We start from the raw sequence: 19556 nt of genomic DNA, 5'->3' as shown, positions 1-19556 counted from the left end.
AGAAACAAAATACATTGCCCATGAATTTTTAATATAGTGGAGAGAACATTGGACTTAGAATTAGGGATTTTGAACTCTAGATTCATCCCTATCTTGGTCTAGACCCATGGTTCTCTAACTGCACCAAAGCACCCTGGGATACAGGCAGTGAACTCACAGAGTACCATGAGGTACTTTAACAGTGACACTTGACATATGTTGGGCACTGCACAAACTACTAGCTCAAGATAGTTCATGGTTTTGATATTATTTCACACTACAGTCCTTCAATTACATAATATTTTTGTGAAGCTCATGTTTCAACAATCACTGTGATAAAAAGCAAGTAGCACTTGAACATCGATATGGAACAGGAAAGGTGATGGCAATATACAACCTGATTCCAAGGTCTGAGAAATCAGGCAGTGCCTAGAGGGAGCATATATCCCATCAATAAGTAACTAACTGTGGTTAAGAATGAAGTAAAGGTGCTATTTTTTCTTTCAATTAGCATGCATGATTTTATTTAAATGGCTGCTGAGTTGTTAGAGTGCAAATAATTTATTAATTTGTTTGCATTAATTACTTAATAAATGGGACTGATAAGTATTTATTTTGTACTAAGAGCATCATAAAAAATTTGCTGGGGACCTAAGGGCTTCATGAACTAAGAGACTTTAAGAAACTCTGGAGTAGAAGTTTTGTATGTTGAAGTTTTTGTTCTAGCTTCAGTTTGCTTTTCTGAAAAAGTCTCAAATTCTAGTCTAATTCTAAGCAATGATTCTATGGCAAGACAGAGGGTAATTTAGGCAACTCTGAGAATTCCATACCCCATTCACCTACAGTACTTAAATATTACACTAAATTGGGAACATTTAATGATTTTCTAATGCATTTTAAACCAGATCTTTTAAAATAAGTTAACTGTTAGGTATAAATGAGTTAATTATTTTACAAACATATCTCACCTACCTCTTTAATCCATAGAGCTTGTGGTTTGGGGGGTTTTTTGTGTTTTGTTTTGTTTTGTTTTTTGGCATTCAGGTGTTTTCTCCATCTGTTAACACGTTGAATTAGAAAATTCCCAGATTAAGTGAAAATCTGTACTTTGTAAATATTAGAAAATCTAGAGTGTCTGAACTGCCTAAGAAAATATTGTTGCATGAAAATTTCAAATCAAAAACAAATAGCCCACTGTTTTCAATAAAAATTCTAGTTAATAACCACACCAGAATTGCATTCTTTTATATTGCCAACTTACACAAGGAAATGCCCATTTAGAAAATATTTAAATATGTGTCTATAAAAAAATAATACTTTTGTTACATGGAAAAGTATTAATCATATTAGGCTGATTGATTCTTTATTTGAGGTACAATAGGTTTGTATTTACTTGGTTGGTATTTTTGGGGGCTGTTTTTGGCTAAAAAAATGGGCCAAAATAGGTGTTATGTTACAGCCAGACGATTAACACATTTGATTTTATTGGCAATACCTGAAAGAAAGAAAATTGCAAAATATTTGTGAGAGACTCGTATCCTTGGGTTAGTGAATGTAGAAATACAGAAAGAAATCTTTTATTTTGGACAACTGGGTAGTGACAGAATGGTTCTGTGAATGGAGTGTGAGCTCTTGGATAGTACTTGCCTAATGAGTGTTTATTGAATTAAAACAACCCCCTAAAATGCCCCCAACTGCCACCCATTGTTTTAATTCTATAGTAAAGTGCATATATGGAAACAAGTAACTCAAATCCTTTGTTGGTCATATGGCCACAGAGACAGTTCATAGTTAATTAGTCTGAATAAAGTTGTGGAATATTTCAACAAATATTGTCAGGGTTCATTTCCTTTTTTAATAGGAATAAAGATTTCCTCAACGAATGGATATAGAAAATGTAGTATACATATACAATAGAATATTATGTAGCCTTAAGAAAGAGGGAAATCCTTTCATTTTTGGCAACGTGAGTGAACCTGGAGGGCATTATGTTAAGTGAAATAAGCCAGGCATAGAAGGAAAATACTGCCTATATGAGGAGTCTAAAATAGTCAAATTCATAGAAGCAGAAAATAGAATGCTGGTTAGAAAGCAGAGAATAGGGGCTGGAAGGTGGAGGAAATGGGGAGGTATTAGTTAGAGGGTACAAATTGTGAGTCGTATAAGATGAATAAGTCCTAGAGAGCTACTGTATAGCTCAGTGCCTACAGTTAACAATATCATATTGTATGCTTAAAAATTTGCTAAGAAAGAAGATCTTATGTTAAAAGTGTTTGTATCACAAAATAAATAATAAAGAAGGCAGGAGAAAACTTTTCAAAGTGATGTATATGTTCACGGCAAAGATTGTGGTGACAGTTTCATTTATCTCCAAACTCATTAAGTTGTACACATATATACACCTTTTGGTATGTCAATCATACCTCAGTAGAGCGATTTATTTTTTTCAAAGATTTCCTTTAAGTAGCAAAGAGAACACTTGGTGATTTAAAATAAAAATGAAGACTCATAAATATGTAAAAGCTTAGAGGTTATCTACTGTTTCCAAACAAAATTTAGATGCATTATAGGGTCTTGGTTGGATCACAATAAGGGTATCAATCTTGGAAACAAACCAGCAATTGTTATTTTTTTACACATGAACTGAAGTGGCAGTAACAGTTCTGCCCATTTTTGTGAGGAGCCTATTCAAGTGCTTCTATACATTTGTTTCAAATATTTGGTCTTGGTATATATTGATTTAATTAAGTGTATGCATTTCCTACTGCCACTGTAACAAATTACCTAAAAGTGGCTTAAACAACACAGATTTATTATCTTCCAGTTTTGGAGGTCAAAATTCTAGTGGACTAATCTAAAAAAAAAATGGTACAAATGAACTTATTTACAAGACAGAAACAGAGTCACAGATGTAGAAAACAAACTTATGGTTACCAGGGTGGAAAGGGGAAGGATAAATTGGGAGATTGGGATTGACATATACACACTACTGTATATAAAATAGGTAATTAATAAGGATCTACTGTATAGCACAGGGAACTCTACCCAATATTCTGTAATGGCCTATATGGGAAAAGAATTTTAAAAAGAGTGGATATATGTATATGTATAACTGATTCACTTTGCTGTACACCTGAAACTAACACAACATTGTAAATCAACTATATTCCAATAAAAAAAATTCTAGTGGGCTAAAATGTAGGTGTCAGCAAGGCTGTGTTCCTTCTGAGGCGCTAGGGGAGAATCTATTTCCTTGCCTTTTCCAGCTTCTAGAGACTGTTCTCATTCCTTGGCTTGTGGCCCTCTCCATCTTAAAAGTTTCGCTCTGACCTCTGCCTCTGAAGTTACATCTTCTTTGATTCTCCTGCCTCCTTCTTTCCCCTATAAGGACTCTTGTCATTACATTGGTCCCACCTGGATCTGTGCAGTCCCTTTTCCACGTAAGGGAACATCTTTGGTGGGAAGGAGAGGTAAGGGATATTATTCTGCCTATCACATTAAGGTATGTTTTGCTTCATTCAACAAAGTATTTTAGGAGACAGTATGAATATTCTATGAAGGCTCTGAATTTAGTGGATTAACTCCCCTTATTTGACACATACAATTCAAGTTTACATTTGATAGAATAATTATAAATCAAAACCAATCAGCTACTAACACATATTTCATTAAATGCAGTTATAAGTTATAGCAAAAAAGTGAAATGAGGGCTTCCCTGGTGGCGCAGTGGTTGAGAGTCTGCCTGCTAATGCAGGGGACACGGGTTCGAGCCCTGGTCTGGGAGGATCCCACATGCCGCGGAGCGGCTGGGCCCGTGAGCCACAATTGCTGAGCCTGCGCGTCTGGAGCCTGTGCCCCGCGATGGGAGGGGCCGCGATAGAGAAAGGCCCGCGCACCGCGATGAAGAGCGGTCCCCGCACCGCGATGGGGAGTGGCCCCCGCTTGCCGCAACTGGAGAAAGCCCTCGCACGAACCGAAGACCCAACACAGCCAAAAATAAATAAATAAATAAATAAATAAATAAGAAAATCCTTTAAAAAAAAAAAAAAAAAGTGAAATGATGAGACTCGTAGTATAAAATATTTTCTACAATTTGAAAACAGGTTTTAAATCTAAAATTTATATTAGGTTTCTGTTTACCTGAAATAAACCTAAAGAATGTTTACAAATATTTTTATAGTAAATGAGCAGGATAAATAAATGGTCCTGATGAGAAGTTAATTCTTATCTTTAACGATGGAGCACATCTTTCTTGTGTTCCCAGAAGAAAGCTCTTTCACACCAAAAAGGGCATAAAGTAATCCACCTTTTGGCTCCATCTATGTGGAACTTGTTGATTTCACACAGAGATTTTGGCCGCCAAGAACACAGTACCATTTGAGAGAAACAGCTGTAAAATCATACAGCTATTTACTTGTACAAGAAAAGCAGGCAGCAAGCATTTTTTAGGACAGAGGTTCTCAAACCTTAATATGGATAAATATCACCTGGGGAATCTTATTAAACTGTAGATTCCAGTTCAGATCTGGGGAGTCCAAAGATTCTGGGTTTGTTATGAGGTGCCAAGTGATGCTGATTGGTCTCTGAACCACATTTTGTATAGCAGCGTTGTAGAACATTCTGGGAAGGAGCAAACGCTACTATGGAAATCATCTTAGAAATACATGGTTCTTAACACATTACCTTGAGTAAGCATTTAAGTGACAACCAAACATTTTTTTGTGAGTACTAATAAGAAACAAGAAATGGACATCTCAGTAAAGGTTGGGTAGGATGTATGATTATCACCATTTCTTTAATGAGGAAGAACTAAAACTGTGTTTTAATTAGAATCCTCTGTATATACTTTCTAGTCAGTTGTGAGTAGGGACATGTGGTAAAAACATTGTTCATATTATAATGTATGAATTTACTTATTCTCACTAAATCAATTTTTTTCATTTAAGTAATACCTTATATTATTGTTAAATATATATATACATATATATATATATGTATACATATATTACTGATACCACTGTTTTTTTCTATTTCTGGTATCAAGTTTTGTTGCTCAGAGTGGGAAAAACTGGGTGAGCCTTAAACTTTAATAATTTCATTCTTATTTTTGTAGGTTAGTATAGAGCTCTGTATTTAAACATATTTGTTTCCCTTAATTGAAAATAATCAGATAATAAACAAGCAAACAAGTAAATAATACAATTTCAGATAGTTAAAACGGTGTAGAGAAAAAGAATGGAGGGTGAGAGACCTGTGGAACAGAGTTTGGATAAAGTCAGACAAAAGTGTGGAGTAAAGATTCTAGGTTGAGAGGAATAACAAATGTAAAGACCTTGATCAACAGAACAGCTAGGCTCACTCAAGGAATGGGAAAGACTGGAGTGAAGTGAGTGACAAAGAGCACAGAGGAAATGCCTTCAAGAGTTTGTTGGGGCAGAGCTCCCTTTGGGAGCTAGGGAGCGAAGACATTTGGATTTTATTGCAAGTGTGATACAATACACTTGCATCAGTAGAAGACGGACAGTGGTGAAAGGAACAGAATAATGACCACAAATCAACACTCTCCTGTGATTTAAGCTCCTCTTTTCCTGTTCCCCATCAGGGCACCCATCGCTCTATTTCTTATTTATTTATTTCATGTCTGTCTTTCAATATGGAATGTAAGGTCCTTGAATTTTCACATTGCTCATCACTGTATCCCTGGGTTACATCACCTGACTTGGGACAGTGTCTTAGTAATTTGTTGTTTTCTGAAGGTATGGGTGGGTAGGACTTCTTGGTTGATGAGTTTGAGGAGAAGATACAAAGAGGAAGAGTCCAAGGTAATGGATATTTTTTCTTTTTCAGAGAAAATGGATACAAAAATGGTACAGTATATGACAGCTGAAAAAAATACTGAAATTAGAAAGATAAATTCAGTTTGGAAAGAAAGAAAAATTGAGTTTAACTCGAAATACATTATTATTTAGCTTGAAATACCATTATCCTAATGGTGAGATGTTCAAGGTCAAAATGTTCTGTAGCAATTTGGAGAAGAGAGACTTCTGTAGTGATTCTTATTCCCACAGAACACCAGTTCCATGTGATTTAATAGGTGTTCTGCCAAAGAAAATTTACAAAGTTTGCATCCACCCACGGGATCCTTCTTTCATCTTTTTCTTGGCTTTGGTACTTCTCCAGGTCTTCATTTTAATCTGTTTAGCTGTTTTCAGTATGTCTCTATAGCTGATTTTCTTCATTATAATGATTATTTATTGTAACAATTATCTCAAAATTTATGTATTTCGTATTTATTTTTGTTAATTGTATGCATTTAAATTTAGCATGTTCTGTTAACTAATTTTCTAATTTTATTTAAAATTTGTATTTTAATACCATATGCTAATGCATATATATGGAATCTAAAAAAACAGTACTGATGAACCTAGGGGCAGGGCAGGAATAAAGATGCAGACGTAGAGAATGGCCTTGAGAACACAGGGGGAAGGGGAAGCTGGGACGAAATGAGAGAGTAGCATTGACATATACACACTACCAAGTGTAAAATGGATAGCTAGTGGGAAGCTGCCGCATAGCACAGGGAGATCAGCTCGGTGCTTTGTGTCCACCTAGAGGGGTGGGTTAGGCAGAGTGGGAGGGAGGCTCAAGAGGGAGGGGATATGGGGATATATGTATACATATAGCTGATTCACTTTGTTATACAGCAGAAACTAACACACCATTGTAAATCAACTATACTCCAATAAAGGTGTAAAAAAATAATTTGTATTTTATCTTTTATTGTTGTTGTTCTAGAAAAAACAAGCATAGCATGTAGATGTGTGATAGGCATCTGAGAGGAACACCTGAGGAATTATCATGTCCTAAAAAACAGTGGTTTCATATTCAGTCTCCCATTCCTACTATTACTAATTACAAAGCTTTCCTAGACTCCTAGTTTCAGTCCTGGTGAAATAAATGTGAATTAAAATAACAGTGCTCTTTTTTAGATCTCATGTTTTCTGTTCTAAATAATGCTGGACACTATAGACTCGATTTGTATCCCCTTCAAATATCTATGTTGAAGTCTTAACCCCCAATGTGGCTGGATTTGAAGATAGGGCCTTTAGGGAATAATTAAGGCTAAATGAGATTTTAAGGTTAGGCCCTAATCCAATATGACTGATGTCTTTACAAGAAGAGAAAGAGACACCAGGGAGGCACACACACAGAGCAAAGGCCATGTGAGGACAAAGGGAGAAGGAGACCATCTGCCAGCCATGGAAGGAGGCCTTAGGAGAAACCAAACCCACCAATACCTTTATCTTGGATTTCCAGCCTCTACAACCGTGAGAAAATAAACTTCCACTGTTTAAGCCACATGGTCTGTGGTATTTTGTTACAGCAGCCCTAGCAGAGTAGGCTAATACAGCAGGTTCTAAGCTATCACTGCTGTGTATCAAGCTGACAGAGACACACATAGCTTCCTCTCCTATTCCAATGGGCAGAACAAGACACATGGCTCTACCTCACATCAAGGGGCAAGAGTGAGGGGCGTGCACAAAGGAGAGCAGATGTGCACCACACGCCCAGTTGTTGGTTGTTTCTCTGAACAGGTTACACTGATTTCTCACCCTCTTCATATGGCCTAAGACTCGGTGCTCCCATTGACTTGCACTCACATTTGATTTCACTTTTTCCAATTACAGAAAGTAAGTTCTTCATAACTGGCTATTCAGACCCATTGCTACATAGGTGACCTGTTCTACGAAGCCTATTTCTCATCACAAGATGGCTCATATTCAGGAGATTAAAATTAAAATTACTTTAAGAACACATGCTTAATTAATAAAGATATAAAGAGCTACATTGTGTATGTGTAGTATACACACATATATTTCTCGGTTATGACAACTGAAAGGGCCTAAAAGAAAAGACACTCCATAGCAACAAGCACACCTAGTGCTCAGGTCTTGGTTTCTAATACCATTCTTCAATAAAGGGAACCAGGGATCTTGAGAGAAATAGTTGATTATGGGACTGGGGCGGAATATATACAAGATGAATCTAGAGCAACTAACTTAAAAGAAAGAAATCCACAGTGATGGGGATGACAGGAATATGTCAGAAGAACATAGAAGTCAAGTGAAAGAGCTATCAATGGCCAAAACTGGAACATTTTGAGCAAAAAATAAATAGTATTAGATTATAACCTAAGGTATAAAATGAATATCCAGCTACATGAAGAAGAGAAAAGTCTCCTGTGTAGAATTCCAAATAAATTATGTAGTTACTCTTCCCTAATGGAAAGGGAGCATAAGTCCCCATTTCTTAAGTGTGGCATGTACATAATGACTTTCTTACAAAGAGTACAATATGAAGGGGGGGAAAAGAGTAATTTAATAATGGAGAAACCTGACAAACACGACTTCAGCCAAGGTCAACATCAACAGTCACAAATTATGCTGATAGCCTTAATATGATGTGATGAAATGACACTCTACCTCTACCTGTGTGACATTCCTCCCCCAAAACCCAGAACCCCAGGCTAATAGTGAGAAAAACATGATTTCTATAGAGAGGCATTCTACAATGTACCTGACCAATACTTCCCAAAGCTGTCAAGGTCATCAAAAACAGTCACGTCTGAGAAACTGTCAGAGTCAAGAGGAATTGAAGGTAATATGACAACTAAATGTAATGTGGTACGCTGGATGGGATCCCGGAACAGAAAAAAGGGTATTACATAAAAACTAAGGAAATCTGAATAAATATGGATTTTAGTTGATAATAATATATCAATACTGGTTTATTAATTGGAACAAATATAGTAGCAGTAAGGTGGTAATAAAAGGGGAATCATATTCTTACTATCAGTACAAATTTTCTGTAAATCTAAAACTGCTCTTTAAAAACTACACTACTAATAAAAAATGATTGGTGGAAAAAATTTCAATTACTGATTACATCCTATGTGCCTTTGTTCATCTTAGCTCAGGGAAACATCTGAATGAATACAGTACAATCTTCTAAAATGTTGCTAGAGGAGACAGTTATGTTAGAAAACAAAATCCCACATGTTCAAACTTTAGAACTTTTTTTTCTCTTGCCATGCAGCGAACTGATGTTGGCATAGATAAGAATGGCTAAAATAATTTAGTCATATTTAATGTTAAAACTATGATTTTTAATTACCTGGAACATATAAGAGGAACTTTTTTTCATCTGATGCTGATTTAGCAAACTTCAAAATGAACATGGTACGTCATGGCAATTACATTACTTCTGCCAGGGTGCATGCAAATTTTTTAGATATCTGGTCTCAATTTGACAGTCTTTTGAACTTTACATATCTGCCATGCACCATCAGCTAACATCATAATTTTAAGAGATCTGATAATCAGGTTGACAATGTTTCCACTATCTCACTCATAAAAATAAACCTCAACTAGGGATAAATGCATTCCCTGGGACCAATAATGAGGTATTGTGTAAATCAATTAGGAAAATAAAAACACCTGGCTAAATTAATTTATGAACAGAATCTACTAATGTTGAATGGCAGTCTAGCATTCCTCCTCAAAACACCAGTTCCATGTGATTTAATAGGCATTCTGAGAAAAACCGTTGTCATATAAGTTTGGAAAAAGCTAAGTTTAACTAAATTAGATAGGATATCTTTTCCAAGACTTCTCATAATATACTGGTATTTTATGATTCCTCAAATGTGCATAATTTCCCAAGATTTTTTGAAAAAAAAACCCACTTTCAAAGAAAACATGGTTATTCTAAGAAACCAGTTTCTATGGAGCTCCAGTTGGGAAAACTTGGTCTTGGTCAATGTTTTTCAAAACCTGGTTTCGGAATCAACAGCATCTGCATCAGCAGGGAAATTGTTAGAAATGTAAATTCTTGTGCACTACCTTACACATTCTGAATCAGAAACTGGTTGGTTGGAGCCTAGAACTCTGTGTTTTAACAGGCCTTCCAGGTGCTTCTGATGTATATTAAAATTTGAGCACAATTAACCTAGAAGAAACTTGCATCTTGAATTTACAGACCAATGTTGTTGATTGCTTAATATCTACAATATGGTTGTTCTCCTTCAAAGGATTGATGTCTTCAAATAGACTGAAAGCCATTACTTCATCTTGACTTTCAAAGGAGCTGTATATGACTTCTTAGTTCACAGAACTGGGTCAGTGGGATGTATTAAGAAGTCTCAGATGAACCAAAAGAGTTCTTCGATTCTTACGTATCTGAATTCTGTTCAGTGTGGAATGAATGAATGAGGAGATCCTACTTCTTTCGGTAGGACTTGAAAGAAGGATGACATTATGGAAAAAAAGACATAAATACTTTATTGTCGACTATGAGAAACAGCTTTTATTTCAAGGTTCAATTACTCAGTAAAGGTAAAGAAAGTGAATTAGATTGGCAATGAAAAATCTGTGCAGTAAGGCATCACATATAGAGTAATTGAGAGCCTAGTCTCTGGGTCCAGATTGCTTGGGTTTAAAACCCAGCTCTACATTGGGCAAATAATTTAATCTCTATGCTTTAGTTTTCTTGTCTGTAAAATGGGGATAATAATAGTACTTATCTCATAGGATGCTAAAAAGATGAAATAAATGAGGTAATGTATTTTAGATGGTTTCTTTTTTTCCCAGTTTCCTTAATAAAACTTAATGTACCTTAATATGTGATTAACAAATAAAATTGTATATGTTTAAGTGTCTAATACAATGTTTTAATATACATATAAACTGTGAAATAGTTACCACAATCAACCAGTTAAAATATCCATCACCTCACCTGCTCACATAGTTACCTTGTGTGTGTGTGTGTGTGTGTGTGTGTGTGTGTGTGATGAGAACACTTGAGATCTACTCTCTCAGAAAATTTCAAGTATGTAATATGTTATTATTAACTATAGTCATCATATTGTACATTAGGTCTCCAAAACTTATTCATCTTGTAACTAAAAGTATGTATCCATTGACAAGCATCTCCCTATTTTCCCCACCCCATGGCCCCTGGTAACCAACATTCTATTCTCTGTTACTATGAGTTCAACATTTTTTAGATTCCACATGTAAGTGAGAATAGGAAGTGCTTGCCTTTGTGTCTGGTTTATTTCACTTAGCATGATGTCCTCCAGATTCATCTGTGTTGTTGCAAAGAGCAGGGTTTCCTTCTTTTTTAAGGTTGAATTGTGTTCCATTGCATAATTATACCACAATTCTTTATCCATTCATCCACTGACAATTAGGTTGTATATATCTCAACTACTTAATAATATTACAATAAACAAAGGAGTGCAAATATCTCTTTAAAATAGTGTTTTTCCCCTTTGAATAAATACCCAGAAGTGGAATTTCTGGGTCATATGGTAGTTCTATTTTTAATTTGGAGGGGGAGATTCTCCATCCTGTTTTCCATAGTGCTTGAATTAATTTACAGTCCCACCAACAGTGCACAGAGTTCCCATTTTTCCACATCCTTGATTTTCTCGTCTTTTTGATAATAGCTGTTCTAATAGGAGTGAGGTAATATATCCTCGTGGGTTTGATTTGCATTTCCCTGATGATTAGTGATGTTGAACATATTTTCATGTACCTGTTGGCCATCTGTATGTTTTCTTTGGAAAAATGTCTATTCAGATTCTCTGCCCATTTTTAAATTGTATTTTGTTTTGCTATTGAGTTGCATGAGTTCTTTATATATTTTGAATGTTAACCACTTATCAGATATATGATTTGCAAATGTTTTCTCCCCTTCAGTATGTTGCTGAAAATGAAAAATTTTGTTGATGATTTCCTTTGATGTGCAGAAACTTTTTAGTTTGATATATTCCAATTTGTTTATATTTGCTTTTGCTGCCTTTGCTTCTGGTGCCAAATCAAAAAATTATTGCTAAGACCAATGACAAGACTTCCCCCTACAATTGCCTCTGAGAGTTTTAGAGTTTCGGGTTTTACATTTAAGTTTTTTAAAAATAAATTTATTTGTTTATTTTTGGCTGCATTGGGTCTTCATTGCTGTGAGTGGAGGCTACTCTTCATTGCAGTGCATGGGCTTCTTATTGCAATGGCTTCTCTTGTTGCAGAGCAAGGGCTCTAGGCACATGGGCTCAGTAGTTGCAGCACATGGTCTCAGTAGTTGTGGCTCATGGGCTTCAGAGCATGGGCTCAGTAGTTGTGATGCATGGTCTTAGTTGCTCTGTGGCATGTGGGATGTTCCTGGACCAGGGATTGAACCTGTGTCCCCTGAATTGGCAGGTGGATTCTTAACCACTGGACCACCAGGGAAGTCCTACATTTCAGTTTCTAATCCATTTTGAGTTGAACTTCTTGTGAAATGAATGTCCAATTTCATTCTAGTTTGTTCTTTATATCTTTATATCTGTGAGTCTGTTTCTTTTTTATGTTCACTAGTTTGTTTTATTTTTTATATTCCACATATAAGTGATATAATACAGTATTTATCTTTCTCTGTCTGACTTATTTCACTTAGCATAATACCTTCCAAGTTCAACTATGTTGTTGCAAATGGAAAAATCTCATTTTTTTTGTGGCTGAGTAGTATTCCATTGTATATATGTAGCACATTTTCTTCATACATTTGTTTGTTGATGGACACTTAGGTTGCTTCCATATCTTGACAATTGTAATTAATGCTGCTATGAGTATTGGGATGCATGTTATTTTTTCAAATTAGCATTTTTGTTTTTTTGGATATACACTCAGGAGTGGAATTGCTGGGTCATATGGTAGTTCTATTTTTAATTTTTTGAGAAACCTCCATATTGTTTTCCACAGTGGCTATACCAATTTACGTACATACCAACAGTGTGCTAGGGTTCCCTTTTCTCCACATCATTGCCAACATTTGTTATTTGTGGGTTTTTTTGATGATAACCATTCAGACTGGAGTAAGGTGATAGCTTACTGTGATTTTGATTTACATTTCTCTGATGATGGTTGAGATTTTTTTCATGTGCCTGTTGGCCACCTGTATGTCTTCTTTGGAAAAATGATTATTCAGACCCTGGTGTTTTTTTTGAACCCAACAACATTGGCACCAAGTCACAGGATTTAAAATGTGAAAGGCATCATCTAGTTCAAACTCCACCTTTTAATCTTGGCTCATTTTTAATTTTTTTTTTTTGATACTGAGTGGTAAGAGTTCTTTTTATATTTTGTATATTAACCCCTTATCTTCATATCATTTACAAATATTTTTTCCTAATCAGTCTTTTCATTTTCTTGGTGGTTTACTTTTCTGTGCAAAAGCTTTCAAGTTTAATTATGTCCCATTTGTTTATTTTTGCTGTTGTTTCCTTTGCCTGGAAGACAGATCCAAAAACTATTGCTATGATTCATATCAAAGAGTGTTCTGCCTATTTTTTTCCAGAGCTTTTATTGTCTCTTGTCTTACATTTAGGTCTTTAATCTATTTTGACTTTATTTTTGTATATGGTGTGAGGAAATATTATAATTTTATTGTTTTACATCTAACTGTCCATTTTCCCCAACACCACTTATTGAGGAGACTGTCTTTACCACATTGAATGTTCTTGCCTCCTTCATCATAGATTAAGTGAGCATAAGAGCATGAGTTTAGTTCTGGGCTTTTTATTCTGTTCCATTGATTGATGTGTCTGTTTTTGTGCCACCATCATACTATTTTGATGGCTGTAGCTTTGTGGTATAGTCTGCAGTCAGAGAGCATGATACCTCCAGCTTTGTTCTTTTATCACAAGATTGTTTTGACTATTTGGGGTCTTTTGTGGTTCCATATAAATTTCAGAATTATTTGTTATAGTCCCATGAAAAATGTCATGTGTATTTAGATAGGGATTGCATTAAATCTTTAGATTGTTTTAGGTAGTATGGACATTATAACAATATTAATAATTCCAATCCATGAACATGGGATATCTTTTCATTTCTTTGTATCATCTTAAATTTCCTTCATAAATGTTTTAGAGAATTCAGAGTATAGTTCTTTCACCTCCTTGGTTAAGTTTATTCCTATGCATTTTGTTCTTCTTGATGTGGTTTTAAACGGGATTGTTTTCTTCATTTCCGTTTCTGATGCTTTAGTATTAGTGTATAGAAAAACAACAGATTTCAGTATATTAATGTTGTTTCCTGCAACTTTTTGTAACAGTTTTTAATGGAAATTTTAGAGTTTTCCATATATAGTATCATGTCATTTGCAAATAGTGACAGTTTTACTTCTTCTCTTCTAATTTGACAGTGGCTTTGGTGGGAGAACTCGATCTGAATGAGCATTGGTCATGTCTTCCCCCTGGGTGTGCTTGTAGCTATCATATTTGTGGGTGGTGGAACTGGAGATGGAGGAGCTAGAGCCAGGGCCAGGTGTGAGCTGTGGCTGCTCTTATGCTCAGTGGCTGTCACCACCCTATTGGGGTTGGAGGTGTGTCTCAAGGTGCTGGAGCAGAAGCCCTGACGGCTGTATCTGAGCTGGTTCCATTTCACATGTGTGCTCTCTTCCCTTCCAGCTTGGCAGCTTTGCCCCAAAGGGAAGCAGCACTGAAGCAAAAGTGTCTGTAACAAGTGCCTGGTGTGGGCTGGATTGTGTACTGCAACAGTTCCAGCATGCCAGTCAGAGCTCCAGACAGCTCCCGATTCACTGTCTCCAAGATTGCCAGCAATGGCTGCCCTCACCCCATTCAGAAGCAATTCCAGGTACAAGCCAGGTCTGTCCCTCCCAAGTGTGCACTCTCTTCAGCAGCAGGCTTTGCCCTAGTGAGGAGCTGCCCCAGAGCTAGAGGGGCCAAGGTGTGTGCACAGTGCAGGCCAGGGTACATGCCAGGATGGTCAGATGAAACTGGCCAGAGCTCTGGGCCATTTCAATCTGCCTCCTCTGCTTTACTCCCAAGTGGAAGCAATCATGTACATGGTCTTCACTAGCAGAGTCTCATTTTTTATGCCCTCCTATACATCCCACTTGTTTTCAGACCAGATGAAGGGAATTGCCTTCCCAGGGTTGGATCCCAGGGCTCGGATGCCCTATATGTGGTTCGGATTTCTTACTCCCCAGAGAGGATCTCCAAGCCCCTGATATTTCCCTTTTCTTTTGTGTTTCCTTCTAGGGGTGCAGGCCTCGACATTTTTGTTTTTCCTTCCTTCCTACCTGACTCCATGTGAATCTTTCTTTGTAGTCTTGGTTGTAGAAGAGTCTTTCTGCCCATGTCCAGTTTGTTTTCAGTGAGAATTACTCTGCATGTAGATGTATTTTTGATGTGTTCAGGGTGGGAGGTGAGCTCAGCATCCTCCTACTTCACCATCTTCATCTCTTCCCTCTTTGTTCTTTACATAGGCACTTACTGCTATAAATTTCCCTCAGAATTTCATTTGCTGCATCCCATAAGTTTTTCTGATAAGTTTCCGTTCTGTTGCTTCAAAACATTTTTTTTTACCTTTTGATTTCTTCTTGAACTCATTGGTTTTTCAGGAGCATGATGTTTAATTTAACATATTTGTGAATTTTCTAATTTTTATCTTTTTACTGATTTCTACTCTTATTGTTTTCTTACCACCAAGAGATGTGAGAAATCTCCCCCTCTGCTTTACAAATTTTCAATCTTGACTTTTGACTTCCGTCTTTGTGCAGCTTCAAAATTTACTAAACATCCAACAGTGCACACCAGCTACATGCTTGAGACCCCAAGTTTTTTTTGTTTTTTTTTTTAACATCTTTATTGGAGTATAATTGCTTTACAATGGTGTGTTACTTTCTGCTTTATAACAAAGTGAATCAGTTATACATAGACATATATCCCCATATCTCTTCTCTCTTGCATCTCCCTCCCTCCCACTCTCCCTATCCCACCCCTCTAGTTGGTCACAAAGCACCGAGATGATCTCCGTGTGCTATGCGGCTGCTTCCCACTAGTTATCTATTTTACATTTTGTAGTGTATATATGTCCATGCCACTCTCTCACTTTGTCCCAGCTTAACCTTCCCCCTCCCCATATCCTCAAGTCCATTCTCTAGTAGGTCTGTGCCTTTATTCTCATTTTGCCCCTAGGTTCGTCATGACCATTTTTTTTTCTCTTAGATTCCATATATATGTGGTAGCATACGGTATTTGTTTTTGTCTTTCTGACTTACTTCACTCTGTATGACAGACTCTAGGTCCATCCACCTCACTACAAATAACTCAGTTTCATTTCTTTTTATGGCTGAGTAATATTCCATTGTATATACGTTCCACATCTTCTTTATCCATTCATCTATTTTGTCTGATATGAGAGTTGCTCCTCCAGCTTTCTTTTGATTTCCATTTGCATGGAATATCTTTTTCCATCCCCTCACTTTCAGTCTGTTTGTGTACCTAGGTCTGAAGTGGGTCTCTTGTAGACAGCACATATACGGGTCTTGTTTTTGTATCCATTCAGCCAGTGTATGTCTTTTGGTTGGAGCATTTAATCCATTTACATTTAAGGTGATTTTCGATATTTATGTTCCTATTACCATTTTCTTAATTGTTTTGGGTTTGTTATTGTAGGTCTTTTCCTTCTCTTGTGTTTCCTGCCTACAGAAGTTCCTTTAGCATTTGTTGTAAAGCTGGTTTGGTGCTGCTGAATTCTCTTAGCTTTTGCTTGCCTGTAAAGGTTTTAATTTCTCCATCAAATCTGAATGAGAATCTTGCTGGGTAGAGTAATCTTCATTGTAGGCTTTTCTCCTTCATCACTTTAAATATGTCCTGCCACTCCCTTCTGGCTTGGAGAGTTTCTGCTGAAAGATCAGCTCTTAACCTTATGGGGATTCCCTTGTATGTTATTTGTTGTTTTTCCCTTGCTGCTTTTAATAGTTTTTCTTTGTATTTAATTTTTGATAGTTTGATTAATATGTGTCTTGGTGTGTTTCTCCTTGGATTTATCCTGTATGGGACTCTCTGTGCTTCCTGGAATTGATTAACTATTTCCTTTCCCATATTAGGGAAGTTTTCAACTATAATCTCTTCAAATATTTTCTCAGACCCTTTCTTTTTCTCTTCTTCTTCTGGGACCCCTATAATTCGAATGTTGGTGAGCTTAATGTTGTCCCAGAGGTCTCTGAGCCTGTCCTCTATTCTTTTCCTTTTTTTTTTTCCTTTATTCTGCTCTGCCGTAGTTATTTCCCTATTTTTTCTTCCAGGTCACTTATCCATTCTTTGGTCTCAGTTATTCTCCTATTGATCCCTTCTAGAGAATTTTTAATTTCATTTATTGTGTTGTTCATCAGTGTTTGTTTGCTCTTTAGTTCTTCTAGGTCCTTGTTAAGCATTTCTTGTATTTTCTCCATTCTATTTCCAAGATTTTGGGTCATCTTTACTATCATTATTCTGAATTCTTTTTCAGGTAGACTACCTATTTCCTCTTCATTTGTTAGGTCTGGTGTGTTTTGACCCTGCTCCTTCATCTGCTGTGTGTTTTTCTGTCTTCTCATTTTGCTTATCTTACTGTGTTTGGGGTCTCCTTTTCACAGGCTGCAGGTTCGTAGTTCCCGTTGTTTTTGGTATCTGTCCCCAGTGGCTAAGGTTGGTTCAGTGGGTTGTGTAGGCTTCCTGGTGGAGGGGACTAGTGCCTGTGTGCTGGTGGATGAGGCTGGATCTTGTCTGGTGGGCAGGTCCACGTCTGGTGGTGTGTTTTAGGGTTTCTGTGGCTTTATTATGATTTTAGGCAGCCTCTCTGCTAATGGGTGGGGCTGTGTTCCTGTCTTGCTAGTTGTTTGGCATAGGGTGTCCAGCACTGGAGCTTGCTGGTCATTGAGTGGAGTTGGGTCTTGGCATTGAAATGGAGATCTCTGGGAGATTTTTGCAGTTTGATATTATGTGGAGGTGGGAGGTCTCTCGTGGACCAGTGTCCTGAACTTGGTTCTCCCACCTCAGGGGCACAGTCCTGATGCCTGGCTGGAGCACCAAGAGCCTTTCATTCAAACAGCTCAGAATAAAAGGGAGGAAAAGAAAGAAAGAAAGAAAGAAGAAGATAAAATAAAATAAAATAATTAAAATAAAAAATAATTATTAAAAAAATTTTTTAAGTAATTAAAAAAAAAAAAAGAAAGAAAGAAGAGGGCAGCCAAAGCAAATCCACCAATGACAACAAGTGCTAAAAACTATACTAAAAAAACCCAAAAAGCAAAAAAACGGACGGACAGAACCCTAGGACAAATGGTGAAAGCAAACCTATACAGACAAAATCACACAGAGAAGCATACACATACACACTCACAAAAAAAGAAAAAGGGAAAAAATATACATATATCATTGCTCCCAAAGTCCACCTCCTCAATTTGGGATAATTCGTTGTCTCTTCAGGTAATCCAGAGATGCAGGGTACATCAAATTGATTGTGGAGATTTAATCCGCTGCCTCTGAGGCTGCTGGGAGAGATTTCCCTTTCTCTTCTTTGTTCTACAGCTCCCGGAGTTCAGCTCTGGATTAGGACCCACCTCTGCATGTAGGTTGCCTGAGGGCGTCTGTTCCCTGCCCAGACAGGACGGGGTTAAAGGAGCAGCTACTTCGGGGGCTCTGGCTCACTCAGGCTGGGGGAAGGGAGGGGTACGGAGGAGGCGGGGCGAGCCTGCGGCGGCAGAGGCCGGCGTGACGTTGCAGTGGCCTGAGGCGCGCCGTGCGTTCTCCCACGGAAGTTGTCCCCGGATCACGGGACCCTGGCAGTGGCGGGCTGCACCGGCTCCAGGGAGGGGCGGTGTGGAGAGTGACCTGTGCTCGCACACAGGCTTCTTGGTGGTGGCAGCAGCAGCCTTAGCATCTCCCGCCCGTCTCTGGGGTCCACGCTGTCAGCCGCGGCTCGTGCCCGTCTCTGGGGTCTGCGCTGATAGCCGCGGCTCACGGCCGCCTCTGGAGCTCGTTTAGCCGGCGCTCTGAACCCCCTCTCCTTGCGCACCCCAAAACAATGGTCTGTTGCCTCTTCGGCAGCTGCAGACTTTTTCCTGGACTCCCTCCCGGCTAGCTGTGGCGCACTAGCCCCTTCAGGCTGTGTTCACACCGCCAACCCCAGTCCTCTCCCTGCGATCCAACCGAAGCCCAAGCCTCAGCTCCCAGCCCCGCCCGCCCCAGCGGGTGAGCAGACAAGCCTCTCGGGCTGGTGAGTGCTGGTCGGCACCGATCCTCCGTGCGGGAATCTCTCCGCTTTGCCCTCCGCACCCCTGTGGCTGTGCTCTCCTCCTTGGCTCCGAAGCTGCCCCCCTCTGCCACCCGCAGTCTCCGCCCACGAAGGGCCTTCCTAGTGTGTGGAAATCTTTCCTCCTTCACAGCTCCCTCCCACTGGTGCAGGTCCCGTCCCTATTCTTTTGTCTCTGTTATTTCTTTTTTCCTTTGCCCTACCCAGGTACATGGGGAGTTTCTTGCCTTTTGGGAAGTCTGAGGTCTTCTGCCAGTGTTCAGTAGGTGTTCTATAGGAGCTGTTCCACATGTAGATGTATTTTTGATGTATTTGTGGGGAAGAAGGTGATCTCCGCGTCTTACTCTTCCACCATCTTGAAGCTCCTCCAAGACCTCTGGTGTTGTTACAACCATCCCCATGACTCACAAATGTGTGTTGGTTTCCCTATACCTC

At 38.2% G+C, this 19556-nt stretch overlaps 1 pseudogene; it reads left to right on the top strand.

Annotated features, from left to right (window-relative positions):
- Window positions 1–19556, top strand: part of LOC103016455 (nucleolin-like) — an 89113-nt pseudogene that overhangs the window by 18349 nt on the left and 51208 nt on the right.

This window comes from Balaenoptera acutorostrata, chromosome 14 (assembly GCF_949987535.1).
Source record: "Balaenoptera acutorostrata chromosome 14, mBalAcu1.1, whole genome shotgun sequence".
Classification (NCBI taxonomy): domain Eukaryota; kingdom Metazoa; phylum Chordata; class Mammalia; order Artiodactyla; family Balaenopteridae; genus Balaenoptera; species Balaenoptera acutorostrata.
Note: the sequence above shows the minus strand (reverse complement) of the source record. Positions and strands in the feature narration are given on the sequence as shown.